General features: G+C 41.6%; 1 non-coding gene across 1 annotated transcript; it reads left to right on the top strand.

Annotated features, from left to right (window-relative positions):
* The first annotated feature begins 1,191 nt into the window (after positions 1–1,191).
* LOC116092837 lies at positions 1,192–1,354 on the top strand. Its single transcript, XR_004119527.1, has one exon. It is a non-coding gene; the product is annotated as a U1 spliceosomal RNA (small nuclear RNA).
* The last annotated feature ends 13,564 nt before the right edge of the window (positions 1,355–14,918 follow it).

Genomic DNA, 14,918 nt, shown 5'->3' with positions numbered 1-14,918 from the left:
AGTCAAGTTCTTAGGCTTTTTTTTTTTTTTTCTTTTCATTAAGATGGAGGATGGTCCCAAGATGGAGTAAGTTTGGCCACTCATTCTCCCCTTTCTCTGGTAACTTGAAGGTCCAATCATGGGACTTCTTGAAGTTTATCTAATCTCTTGAAAACAGTAACAGGGCTATGTCCTTATGACTCAGTTAACTCAGACCTGGCTGTATTAGTGACTGGACCCACCATATTTTAGAGGGGGTTGTCATTGTCCAGTTCTTGTGGTGTCCCTGGGGCTTGGGTAGGGGCTCCATCAGTGGGAGACGGGAGGGACTCTTGAGGCTGAGTTTCCTCCTGTTGGTCCGGGTCGTCTTACTGCAAACAGGTCTGTGATTCCATGTTGCAATCCTGTAGATCTCCAGAGCGATGGGAGGGACCTTTCTAAGGAGGCTCTAATGACCCCTGGCTGGAGGGGGACCTGTTCTATAGAGAATAAAAAAACGTTTAGGCCAAATATGTTTATGAGCCCATTGTACACACTTGAGATCTAGCAATTTGCAATCCTCGAACTCAGAGATGACCTCTGCCTGTATGTTAAGAACAATACAGGTGTGGGAGGTATCCCAAACATAATTTCAAAAGAGATGAGTCTCATCTGGTAAGGGGAGTTTCATACCAGGTAGAGAGCAAAGGGAAGGAGAATTAACTCAGTTGTTGCCAGTCTTTTAGGTCAATTTAGTTAAGATCTCTTTTAGGGTTTTGTTTATTTTCTTTACCTGTCCTGAATTCTGGGGTCTATATGCACAATAAAGTTTTCAATCAATCCTCAGAATATTAGCTAGTCTCTGTCTTACCTAGTCACAAAAGTTGGTCCATTGTCTGACTCTATCGTTTGAATAAGTCTATACCTTGGCAGTATGTCCCTCTAGGAGCTTTATTATGACTGTGGATGTAGTTTTAGTTTTAGTGGGAAATGCCTCTGTCCAACCTGAAAAGATATCTATAATCATTAGTAAATATTTATATCTAAATTTTTCTGGTTTTACCTCTGTGAAGTCAGTAGACTCCAGGGTTGGTGCCCTGGTATCAAGTATCATGGCTCTTCTCATTGGCAACCACATTGGTCAATTGAGAGGCCTCATATAACAATTTCAGCTGTTTTGAACTGGCATCTCTAATTCTGATGTGGAACTGGTGGACTAAGTTCTGCATTCTCATACTTACCTAGCAGGGAAGATACCATGATCATGAAGGTGATTTTCCCAGGGGGAGGCTTATCCATTGCACTCCGGATGTGCTGATCCTGCGATTTTCCCAAATGTGGGAAACTCCACTGCATAATTTGTGATAGTGGGGGACTGCATTCACACTCTCCCCTGGGAAAAAAGTTCTGCATTCTCTAGGCTCTTATGTGTGAAGAACGATGGATCTTTTTCAATATGTGTAGACCTATTTTCTCTGGTACAATTAGTTTGCAGTCTGTTGTCCTCTATCATCTCATATGACACTGAGACATGGGCAGGTTTCTGGCCCAGCTCACATCTTCTGTAGTATAATTAGGCTGGTCAGGGAGTCCAGGGTCTCCTTGGTCTACAGAAATCAAGGATTTGATGGGGTCCAATTTCTAGGGTTACCTGGTTGTTTCATCTGCCTTGTTGTTGCCCTTTGAGATGAAATCTCTTTCCTTCTGATGCCCTGGACAGTGAATGATGGCCAGTTTTTAGGCCCCATAGAGCTTTTAGTGGAGAGAGGATTTCCTCTTTATTTGATAGTCTTTCCCTCTGTCTTCAGAAGGCTTCTCTCTGTATTAACAGCCCCATGGACATGAGCAGTAGCAAAGGCACATGGCCATAACAAATCTCTGTAGTTAGCTCTAATTTATTTTCACAGTCTTATAAGTCAGCCCTTATTCCCTTTGCATTTTCATTGGTCTGGATTGTGTCTGTTTCTTTTTCTTGTCTAGCTATGCTAGCTAATGTTTCTGATATCATGCTGAACAGAGAAGATGGAAGTGGGAATCTTTGTCTTGTTCACTGTTGATGTGATGTAGTCTGTGGGCTTGCCACAGATGGGTTTTGTAGGATGAAGTCCTTTCCTTCTCACTGTTTTAAAGCTCAAACATTGCTGGGCTTAACCTGTAAGGCTCCTTGTGTTCGTCTGTCTGTCACTCCAAGAATGTCATCAATTAACTGAGAAGGATTAGTATCTTTTCTGTCTTCTGGATCTGTCCATGATTGATGGATGAGTGTTCAAGTCTCTACCTATGATACTGGATATATTTCTCTTTGATTTTTCCCCTCTGTTTTTGCCTCCCTTGCTTTAATGCCCCATTATTAGTAGCACGTATATCAAGGATTTTAGTGTTTCTAGACATCATCTAGGGACTAAGGAACAAATGAGGCGGTACTTGAAATTGACTTGTTCTAGAATTCTCTCCATTTCTGGAGCATAGCACTAAACACCCACATTCCCATGTCAAAATCCAGATGCTGTGCTTGCAAATTTCAACACATCCAATCCAACTTCCACTAAGGCTCAGCCATATTGCTTCCTACTGTTATAGATACAGGCACATTCAATCATGGCTCTGTTGGCCACAAAGAACTTGTTCTGTTATATCTGTTGGTCCTGAATCAAAGCCTTATGGCTGAACACAGAAGTGATTGTGAGATTCTACCACTGTAGAATGTGTGTGCTTTTTTTAATTTAAATGTTCATTTTGGAATTTTATGAGTACTGTGTTTACATTATTTTCCCATCCTCTTTGCCAGTTTTCCCTTATCCTTCTCCCCCTCTAAAATTCATTACTTCTTCTTCTATAATTACTATTGATACATACATACATAAATAATATATATATATATACATATAAACATACACACATACTCACTTTCTCACACACACAACCTACTAAATCTCTTTAGTGTGGCTCATACATATTTAGGTCTTATTACTTAGAATTGGATAACATAACAGGGAGTTCATCCCTGGAAAATAAAAATATTTCTTTTTCTGCAGTCATGGATTGCCTGAGGTTCTTTATCTAGATGCAGGAACTTGTATGTGCTTAGAAATAATACAAAAGCCAATACATTAGCTTCTTTTTTAGAAACCTAGATGTCAAGTGCACTTTGACAGGTACCACATAGATTATGAAGGAAATAAATAATGCTGGGAAGAACCAAGACTGTTAAGAGCCCACTGTCCTCATCCAAAGGTGTTTCATCCTGAAAACAAAATTTATCTCAAATCCATTCAATTGCACATGCCTACATATGGTGAAACTTAAAAATTAAATGTAACTTCATGAGTCATACCATGGATATTACACAGTGCCAAAACTCTCACCCAGATATGCAGTCTTCTCTGCTGGCAGAATGTCTTTTTTGCTTTAAACATCAAATTGTTAGTCTTACTAAATGCTGATGAAATTGGGAATATGTAGTTATGTGTAGACACGCCCATACTTGTTTACACTATAGTTTCCCAAAGTGCTCGCCCACATGTTTCACTAACCCTCTAGGATTGTGGCTTACATTTATTAGAGAGGTAATGCTCTGTTGCCTAGGTTACACATTGTACAAGGAACTCTGACTGAGAGTTTTTCACTGTTAGTGCTCATTGTATTATTCAGGGCTGCTTCTCTTTTAAAAAATGGAAATGCCAATTTTATATACATAATTTAATTTAAATCTCAAATCAAACCCCAGAAGTCATTTCTTCCACTTATGAAGGAAAAGTCAACCCAGAGGGTACTGTGTCTCTTCCCTTTGGTACTATGGCTCATAAAGGGTGGTTTAGGGTTTGATAGTGGTCCTCTGGATCTAGTTCACAGGTGTCTTGCCCAGCTCTCTCTGTCTCTGTCTCTGTCTCTGTCTCTGTCATTGTCTCTGTCTCTATCTCTCTCTCTCTGTGTGTGTGTGTGTGTGTGTATGTGTGTGTGAATATAATTTCAAGAAACACTTCAGGAAATCACTTCAAAATGCTGTAATTAATTCAAAGCATTAACTAAACCTGGAAGTGCCCATTCCTGGAGCACAAGAAGAAAGGACATGTGGCTAATAGCATGCTGGGGAGGGGATGAGTGCACTAGCTGGTGCCAAGGAGGCCCAAAATCCCCTTCTTACTCATGGCTTTGTGCTGAACTATATAGCTCTGGTTACATGCTCCCACCAGATCTTATCAGGCTTTCTCCAGTGGCATCTGTACCATCAAATCTACGCTACATATCTTCTAATGTCCTGAATTCAGGACATTATGACTTGGCTGTATGTCTTCCTAGCACTGCTATGGCAAGCACCAAGAAGTGTTGGAAATAACAGAAACATTACATTCTGAAGGTCAGAAGTCTGAGTCAAGCTAAGTAACGAGATCCATTCTCTCTGACCGTGTTAGGAGAGGATCCTGAGTATCCAGCTTTTGTTTAAAATAAAATAAACTAAATAGTGTGTGTTTATGTATGCATATATATGCATGCATGCTTTCTTATCACCCATGTGGACACACATGAAGGCCAGAGACTGACATTGGGAAGTCTTTCTTTGATTACTTCTCCACTGTAGTTTTTGAGACAGGGTCCCTTACTGAATCTGAAGTTTGCTATTACAGCCAGACTGGTTGACCAGAGAGTCCCTAGGATCTGTCTGTCTCTCTTCCCTAGCTCATAGGTTTTCAGACACTAGTGCCTGGATTTTATGTGGGTTTGGGGGAGTCAAACTCAGATCCTCATATTTGCACAGCAAGAATTTTACCACTTGAGCCATATCCCAGCCTGAGCCTCTAACTTCTAATGGTTGCTAGTACACTCTGGTCTCTTTGGCTTGTAGACCCATTACTTCAATCCCATGGGTCTCTGTGTTTTCATGATTTCATTCCTGTGTATGTCTGTCTTTGTGTCTAAACCTCACTTTTTGTAAAGATACGAGTAATACTGGACTAGGACTCACATTGGCCATCTGATTTTAACTAGGTCTTTCTGTAATAATCCTGTTTTCAGAGAGCATCACCTTCTGAAGTTCTGAGATTAAGACCTCAACAGATCATCTGAGGCTCCTTCCCTGGCTTACATGTAAGTCAATGATTTCAACTTAGCCCTATTCTAAACCTGAAATTCAAACAGAAAGCCAAGATCTTGATTCAAGAAGCATAAAAATAAGAGTGAAGTTGGCATCTGTCTTGAAGTAAACTGGGCTTGCTATTTTACACCACATTGTTTGCAAGTACTCTCTGCTGTGTCTCTATCCACAGAATGAAAAATGACATAATTCAGACAGTATCAGAAGAGTAACCAATTACTATGACTGTTTATAACAGCACTTCTTGTGTAAATTCAGAAAAAAAGGAGTAGTTATTCCACATGCACCACAAGACTGCTGCCCAAGGTCACAAAGTGAGCCTGAGGCAGAGCTAGTAGAAGTTCCAGTCTGTCTCCAGTTCTTTCAGTATGTCACATTGCTATTGTATGACCACTGCCCAGGAAGGCCAGAGGAGCCACCTAACTTCCCTGTGAGTCTGAGCATTTGCACGTGCATACAGTTTCTTTCCACCTGAGAGATTTTTTCTGCTGCCTTCTTGATTCCTGACCTGCCTCCAGTCACCAGTGCTGGCCTCTTTCTTTGTGGCCCTCCAGTCACCAGTGCTGGCCTCTGTGGCCTTCTGAGTACCTGCTTATGCCTTTCTCTTAAATGTCCACACTAGATAAGACTGCCTACCTGAACATGGGGACAAGCCTAGCTGCTGATCATACCCATCATTGTGACCAGCTATGTCCCATCCTATCACAGTACATAATATAATATGCATATAGCACGCAGTAGAGCTTGATGAAAGGCAGTTCTCAAAATCCAATGCTGCTGCTGCTGTAACAGGCTGTAGTGTACTCATTCCTTAAACAATTATTGTTTTTATTATTTTAAATCATGTGTACATATGTGTTTCTGTATAAATATAAATATGTGCACCTGAGTGTAGGTTCTATGGAGATCAGAGGTGCTAGATTACACTAAGATAAAGTTATAGACATTTGTGAGCTGGTTGATATGTGTGTGCGTGTGTGCTGGAAACCTAACTCAGATTCTCTGCAAGAACAATACATGCTCTTAATCTCAGCGCTATCTCTCCAGCCCCTAAATTGGCTATTTTTAATATGTAGTTTAATCAGACTTCATGCAATCATGTTCACTCTTTGATTTGTGTATCTAGGGTAGAGGATGCCACCTGTGCTCTGGGACAGTCCTGTGTTCACTCTATACACAGTAGCAGTAGGTAGGCCCTTATGCTGAACCATGCCCAATGCTGAGTCAGCACTGTAGAAGATATACCCTCTACTACATTTTGAAAGAGAGACTGGATTCTTATAAGTCCAAAGCCATCTACTCTTGCACCTATATCTAACATGTGTGGCTAGTGGTTGAATTGCTTTCTATTTCTCTGCAATTCTCCTATACCATCGCATGTTATTTTGTCCTTATTAGTAATGCCCCCAGAAGCTGAATTAGAGATACCACCAAGCTGTCTAACCTTCATATCTGGGTATTTTTCAAATGGTGTGTGCCACTCAGCTTTAGAAGTGTATGCTGCTTTGATTAGAATTGATCAGTTTAGTGACATTATCCCAGATGAACTGTTCATTGTCACATCATAGCCCTGCACCAGCCTCTTCCTTAGTTCTGGTTCCTCGCCATTTGAAGCTCCTAGGTGGTGGCTGTGTCTGACCTTCCCTCCCAGACTTGTTGGCAGGCAAAAGAGAAGCTGACTGATCCCTGAGCATCATCTCTGCTCCCTGGGTAGGTTGATAGGATGTCTCTTGCCCTGATCCAGGGAGGTTGGAGTAGAATAGAATATGGGGATCAGGTGGGAGGAAGGAAAGGACAGGAGCCAATGAGGCAGGAGTCAGAAAAGCTAGGGCTCAACGTGGGGAGAAAACCCTGGGGTGGGAAGGTTTGAACAGGAGAGAGGCAGTACATTTCAGCTGACTGTGTCTTCCAGATCCAAAGCCCAGCATTGCTGCTTGTCAGCAAGCTCCTGAGGGAGTGATTTCCAAGTGTGTATGTCTAGTTATTTCAGGGATATTTACTTACTTCACAGGTACTGAAAGAATCTCCAAGGTCTTTTACTCCTCTCTAAAGCAGGCTTCAGGTGGCATCCCCTTGCATGTGAACACTGACGCGGACCAGAAAGAATTTTGATGGAAAGTAGCATCCAGTACAGATCACATCTCTGTATTTACAAGGCAGAATTTTCCATTTCTGGGTAATTCGTAATAAGGGATGGTTCTTTGTCTGCCTTCCCTCCTATGGTTGTGTGTTGGTAACTGGGTAAACAGATAATGTGTTGGAGCTTGATGTGGAAAGAGCATGTTCCATCATTGCGTGGAGTCTTAGAAAAGGCATTGAACAGACTGCCATAGCGATAAGCCATGTTACCCTGGGTAACAGAGCAAGGATAGCTTCCCTTTGTAGGTCCATAGCACAGCCTATAAAAGCAAAACAAAGAAAATTCTGTCCCTTCTATGTGTAGTTTCTAGCTTTTGTAAATTGCTTAGTTAGCTGTTAAAGGCCATTCCAATGATAAGGAGGCATACTTTCAGATCCCAGTTTATAGTGTGTGGTTCTTGTCTTACTGTACATAAGATGAGGCCAAATGGATATGTGGTTTGCCCACAAGGAAAGCAGGACCAAACCACAAGGATAAACTTACAGCATCAGGACAAAGGAGGAAAGAAATTAAAAAGCCCAGCAGCTTGAGGCTGGGAGAAGTCTTCTGAGTAAACAAAGTCCTGTTGATTCTTAGAATGCAGCTTTCCACTTTCTCCCCACTGCAAGGAATGAGCTAAATTTATCAACCCGGGAAGTCATACTGTGAGACCCTAAGTTTACTACCAATAAAGACTATCCTGTTAGGTAGAATTTTCTGTGTCTTCAACATTGCCCTTTACATTAGTAAAAGAATGTTTATCATTGTCTGTACAGTATGTGACAGCCAAAGGAAAAAAATATTTTCTTTAGAGAAGCCAACTAAAAGGTCTGGGTTTGTCTTATTAAGAAATGCCAGCCTCTCTAGCATGCAGAGTTAGAGAGTGGACTTGGATTCTTACGCCAGAAATCACAACCACCACGACTGCCTGATACTGAGCTGCTGGGATTCAGGTGGAGAAAGGGGATTTATCTTTTCCTAAAGGGGAAGCATAACTGTTGTGGGCACTTCACCCATATAAGCCTCACTCTTCTGCATGTAGGAAAAAAATGCCTTTCTTGTTTAACTGTGTTAACTAACATGGGCAATGAGTCTAAAGCTAATACCATGTAAACACCATTTGTAAAGTATTGATTGGCTTTAAGTAGATTCTAAAAGCTCTTGAGCTGGTTAAGGCAGATGTGTGCAGAATGTGTAGCTTGGGAAATTTGGAGGATAATTCAAACCACTGAATTTCTTGGTTTTCTTTCTGCCGCTGGCTGGATGGCTTCACAATCTCAGTAATTCTGAGAGCTGGCACGGCTCTCTTGTGGTCCTCTCATGCAAGCTGAAGTGTGGGCAGTTTCTTCCCCATGGTTCATTTCACTACAGGAGTAAAAAGTTTTTAACATCATGAACTTTTCTTGAAGTCTTAGGCCCTGACAAAGTACAAAGAAAAATATACTTAGAAGAACAGACAGTACTGGATTTAGTGAGAAAGAAACTAAGTGGTTTGGTTGAGTAGGCGGTTTTAAGACAGAAACTATAAGAGGGTATCCAGTCCCACCTTTCTGTCTTCACCTCTACCAGCCTGATGAGATGGTAGCTTTCTGCTGGTTCAACTCCCCCTTTATCTCTATCTATCTATCTATCTATCTATCTATCTATCTATCTATCTATCTATCTATCTATCTTCCTTCCTTCTTTTCTTTCTTTCTTTCTTTTTTTCTTCCTTTCTTTACTTCTCACTAAAATTGTATGTTTTTCTTTAACTTTCAAAATCAACACATATGTTTGAACACCAGAAACTAATGACTTTCTTCAACTTCTTTTTATTCCATATTTTACTTAAAATTAACACAACAATAGGACAGTATCTCCTGTAAGAGTGAAAAATCTATTTTTAATTAATTTAAAATTTTTTTATGTATCTAAGTATCTTATCTGCAGGTAAGCATGTGCAGCATGGGTATGCCTCATACCCTAGGAGGCCATAGGAGGGCATCAAATTCCCTGCAACTGGAGTTGGAGATGTTTTTGAGCTGCTGTGTTTCTGAGAACTTGACTTGGGTTCTCTGCAAGAGCAACAAGTGCTCTTAACTGCTGTGCCATCTATCCATCCATGGCTATTGAAAACATTAAAATGAAACAGCTGTGTTTGGCTTCAGTCAGGCTGATCTGTGACTCTCCTATTAGGCATATCCAAAATAGGTGACCAAAACATTTTTCCTAAACCTAGCTGTTCCCTGCTATCTGTTGTATTCTGTCATAATTTTATTTTATAACTTTGAAATTCCACTTTCATTTCTTCACTTTGGGGGGGCAGAGTTGGAGACAGGATTTCTCTGTGTAGCCTAGGCTGTCCTGGAATTTACTCTGAAAACCAAACTAGCCTCAAACTCAGATATCTACCTGTCTCTACCTCCCAAGTGCTGGGATTAAAGGTGTGCACCACCACCACCCAGCTTTTAATTTCTCTTATTAGTGTAAAATTGAAATAACTTTACTGAATGCTTAGTAGAGCAGGCTGTTGTTATTTTAGTAGTATTATTTAAAGAAATTCTCACACATTATGTTTGATCATATTCTTTCCCCTCTTTCAGCTCCTTCAAGATTCTCCCCAACTCCCTACCCACACGACTTCATCCCCACCTTTAGTGTGTGTATGTGTGTGTGTGTGTGTGTGTGTGTGTGTACATGTTGACAGCTTCCATAATACAGGAAGGTCTGGTTGGAACATAATCTACAGCCATGGTTTCTGAACTAGAAACAGTACCTCTTTAACCCTCATTTGTAGGGAAGAGCAAAAAGTATCTTGGGTTGTCATTTTTGTTCTGACAGAGCTTTTCACTGGAGTGCTCTTTGTTGACACCTAATCTCCCGATGACTGTCTGCCTTAGGACAGGAACAGCCATCTCTGTCAGTACACTGAACTTGTACACTTTTCCTACTGTAGTGTGCCACTGGATTGGCTCTCGGGTATTTTGTCACAGCAATGTAAAGTCTGACTAACACGCAAGTTACTTTGGGGAAACTGAAGAGTAGCACCAGAAGTGGCTTCTATCTGCAGATGGGAGGTGGGTGGGACACAGATGGTTTCAGAAGAGATACAGTGAACTCAATGCTTCTAATCCATGTAAAGACACTACAGAGATCTTGTGTTGAGTCTCTACAGTCAGATTATGGTAAAAACATACTGGGAAAGCAATGCCAAGATGCACCTGTAATAATAGAAAAGCAAGATCATAGAAGATGGAGGTTAAGAAAGCTTTCATTGTTTATTCCCACTAGGAATTTGGGGTTAAACAGGGTTCAAAACATTTATATAAGCAAGGGACAGAGGACCTGAATTTTAAACTACCATCCCAACCCATCATTCATTGATGACTCTTTTTTAGGACTATTAACTCCTATTCTGTGAGGCTGGCTCAGGTTCTGTGACTCATTACACAGGTGCATCTGTACCTGGTGCCAGGGAGGGAACTAGCAGGAGGAGAGTGAGCTTATTGCAGATATGGAAACTGTGGAGGCTCTGGGCATGTGAGCAGACACCGCCTCTGCTACTGCTGTCTCCTCAGTCCACATTTGTTGGTACTGTCCACCTAAAAACCCTCTTTGGAAGTTGATTTAAGTCGTTAAGGCTCTGCATCCCCATCTGTAGTGATGTGATTTCTGGAGATCACAAGCAGTGGACCCTGAGTAGGAGAGCAGGGCTGGAATGGCTGGGGGTTGAGTGACCTCAGGGGAGAACAGACTCTCTGGAGGCAGCTTCAGTGAGATGACTCGTTTTGATGAGGGGAACAGAGGCTATTTAAACCTTTAGGGATTAGCCGGGGCTATGGAGTGAGCATACATCATTGGTCAGGGGCCAGGGTGCTGGGGATGCCTCATTAGCATAAAGAGGAATTCCAGGTGCTTCTGGGTATAACCTTATAAGGGGAATGGAAGTTTAATGTGGCTACGTGGCTACATGACTTCCTCTGGTGAGCAAAGGTGGGGGCACAGGGCTACATGCGCTGGGACACGTAGGCCTGGTCCAGGGGTTGTGCTTCTGTTGATCTCAGGGTGAGATTTCTGGGGTTTGGACATATCTTGACCCCATTCTTGCTCCATGCCTGCTCCAATGGCTTCACACTTCCCCAGCCCCATATATTCAACTCTCTGTCTCTGTCTCTTTGTCTCTGTCTCTCTCTGTCTCTGTCTCTCTTTGTCTCTCTCTGTACATATAGTGGGGTGTACATGCCCATATGTATACTGTTGCATTAGGTGTGCTTCTCTGTCACTCTCCACCTTACTCCTTTGATATAGAGTAGTCTCTCACTGAACTTGGAACAAGCTTCAAGAATTCTCCTATTCCCACTCCTTACAGCCATAGGTTGCAGACATATGCACAGCAATGCCTCACTTTATACAAGGATGCTGGGATCGATCTGAAGTTGGGTCCTCAGTCTTGTACAGTGAGTGATGTTTATTCATAGCATTCTCTCTCCAGCCTCTAGATCTCAGAGAGGAAAAGCTCTCAGCCTAAGAGACAAGAATAAGTACTTATCACATTAGAGTATGGAAATGGGCTACTTGAAAGCCTGATTCTCAATTATTCAACACTGAATCAATGTAGCAGTATGATGCAAACTCATCCTACCAGTTCCTTGAAAACAGGTGGTTTCCTGAACTACTTATCCACTATTCATTTTCTGTCCTGTGTCCTCTGTCCCATACCCTTGTATATCTAGTGACTTGATACAGTCACTGTGAGAGTTTTACTTTTCTGATACTGTATTTATGGTTCTAGTGGCACCTCTCGGGCACCATGTTTGTGGAGCTGCAAGATGAGTGTAAGGGGAGACACTTGAGAAAATAGCAATGAAGGGCCTGGGAGACTCAGCTAGGGTACTACTACAAACATGTCTTCAGTGGTTTCCAGGAAAAGCATGCTGTAAAAGGCTGTCAGCTAATGGAAAATTGCTGGAAAGTTCATTGCTCATCCATCATCCAGTAAGTAATTGCAAGCAGCTCTTTCCCTAGCCTGTGGCTCTGTGTTATCCTGGGATTTGCAAACACTACTTGGGACCTCTCCATTAGAATTCTAAAGCATCAGTCACCATGCAAGTTACCCACTGGCCATGGCTGGATTCCATGGTATGCATTCCCACAGTCAGTCTATGCTATGGCCCATACCCTGAAGGAGAAACAAGTTTAAATTGGGGGTGGGAGAAGGGCAGCCAATAAGTAAATGTTTCATGAGAATTTAGTGGCCACAGATAAACAACTGGTCAGGCAGGAGACAGGCCAGGGTAGATCTATGACGTCAGTGTCTGTGGTGGGTGTTGGATGCACTGTGCATATTTCTCCCTAAAATTGAAGTGTTCACTGCTATGGTTGCTGGAAGTACTGTTGCAGACACCTTCTTCCACCTTCTACCTCTGCCAAGGATCTCCCCCCGCCCCCCTGCCACAGACATTCTTCAACAACAACCCTCTTACAGGCACCATCTTACCTAATGCCCGGTGAGCATAGAAATCCGCACTTTTCTTCGGCCTCAGGACAGTTTTTAGGAGTTATTCTGGATCCAGAGCTCACTACTCACTTCTCTATGGTGTAAGAACTGAATGTTGCTCCATTTCCCGTTGGAACACTGAAACTTCCCAACGGCAGGACTCATGCAGCCTCTTCTCCTAACTGCCTGGATGCCCAGCGCAGTGCTTGGCCAGAGGGTGTTAAACTTGTGCACTCTGAAGGCAGGTAGAGTGGTGTGGTGAGCTGAGACTGCCCTTATAACCATCTTCTAGCTCAGCTCCATCTTCCACCCAATTTTGCACTCTCCTTTCCTATATGTGTTCATCTCAAGTTATCAAGACTCTAAAACTTAGTAAATTTCCCATTTATATTCTCCACCTGGGCCCCTACTTTCCAGGAGCCCAGTCCATGGTGATATTATTGCAAAGTACATGTCAGATCTTAAGATGTCCTTATTTAAATTTATGCTATTTTGTCATATTTAATATCAAGATAATGAAGAGGAAGACTCAACATTGCCAAGATGTCAGAATGGGCCTCCCTCTCTAGCCACACTATGCACTAGTTTGCATTTTGCTTGCCTACAACCCCATCACTCTGACTTTGCCTATAACTCCGTGGTGTTCCTGAAGGACGATGGTTGTTGGTAGATGATTCAGTGACGGATGGGTGGATCATGCTATGGTTGTCATCTTTCAAGGATTTCTCTTCAAGTATGTAACTCCTATACATCCTTTAGGTTCAGGATGAACTTCCATTCTTTTAGTAAACTATTTATGACCCTCAGGTTAGGTTAGGGTTTATGATTTCATATGACTTGGTTATTTTCCTCTATCTCAGTGGCTGCTAAATACTGTAAACTTCTCCATGGTATAAGAACTTAATATTAAACTAGACTCACTCTATTTTCAGTTGGAACACTGGAAATTCCCAAGGGCTGAACTCATGTAGTCTGTTCTCATAACTGTGCCTATGTCCATCATAGTGCTTCGTCAGGGGGTGTTAAACTAGTGTGTTCTGAAGGCGGGTAGAGTGAGTGAAAGGTCAGGATGAAGGGAGAGCATAAAAGCCATGATCCAAAGACTAACCATGGCTTGTTGGAGGAAAATTGTTATAGGAAATATCCTTGGATAGGCACAGTATGGTGGTTGGTAGTTGGATCAAATTTTCTAAATAGGAGGTGGGGAATCCTGGAAGGATGTGTGGTTGTTCTAGCACCATTTGCTAGAAGGACTGTGATTCTCTATCAGAATGCTTTTGTTCCTCAGGCAAAGATTCAGTTGGCTATATATACGTGTTCACTCTTCTGTTCCATTGTTCTTTCTGTAATAGTGTAGTCTTATACCCTTGTAGTCCTCCAGTGTTGTCCTTGCCCCTTGATATTGTGTTGGTTTTTTACTGGTGTTTAGCTTCTCTGTATAAACTTTAGAGTCAATTTGCCTATATCTATGAGATAACTTGGCGAGCTCTTTTTATGAGGATTGAATGAAATCTATGGATCATATTATAAAGATTTGACATCTTGGAAGTGTTAAGTGTTCTTCTTCAGGCAGGTAGAATACATGCATGTTTTATCTTTTGGCTTTCTTTGATCAAAAAGCTGAATTTTCCTTACAAAGTTATCATATGTATTTTCTCAGATTTAGACCTAAGTATTTCACTTCAATATGTTAACATAAATGATACTAGGTGTGGTCTTCTGCTTGTTTGCTTGCTTTAATGTTGTAAGCTAGTGTAATGGCTAGTCCAAGTTGGAAGTTTTATTGGATCTAGAATCAAATAAGAGATACTCCACTGGGCAGATCTGAGAAGATATTTTATGGAAGGATTAAGTAAGCAGAGAATGCCCCAGAGTGGACAACACCCATATATATGATGATGAGATCTGAGCAGAAACCCCGGATACTGTTCCTGGCCAGACTTTACTCCTTCTTGCTTTGTTGGCAAGTACATCTACTTTGCTGCAGCTACTGTTTCTGCTGCTTTCATCTACCACTGACATCAGAACTCACATCTCTAATCTTCCAACATAAAATGAAGACCAGTGGCTCTTCAGGAATTCTCCAGGCCTTCAGCATTAAATTCAGACTGCTGAGGTATCCTGCAAAGATATCTTAGGTAAACCAATAAGGAATCCCCTTTGTAATATATTATTTCTTTTGTCAGTTTTGTTCTTTTACAGAACTCATGCAGCCAAGGCTACTCTTTTTTGTTGTTGTTGTTGTTTTTTTTTTTTATTTTAGATATTTTCTT

The sequence above is a fragment of the Mastomys coucha genome, unplaced genomic scaffold (assembly GCF_008632895.1).
Source record: "Mastomys coucha isolate ucsf_1 unplaced genomic scaffold, UCSF_Mcou_1 pScaffold15, whole genome shotgun sequence".
NCBI lineage: Eukaryota > Metazoa > Chordata > Mammalia > Rodentia > Muridae > Mastomys > Mastomys coucha.
Note: the sequence above shows the minus strand (reverse complement) of the source record. Positions and strands in the feature narration are given on the sequence as shown.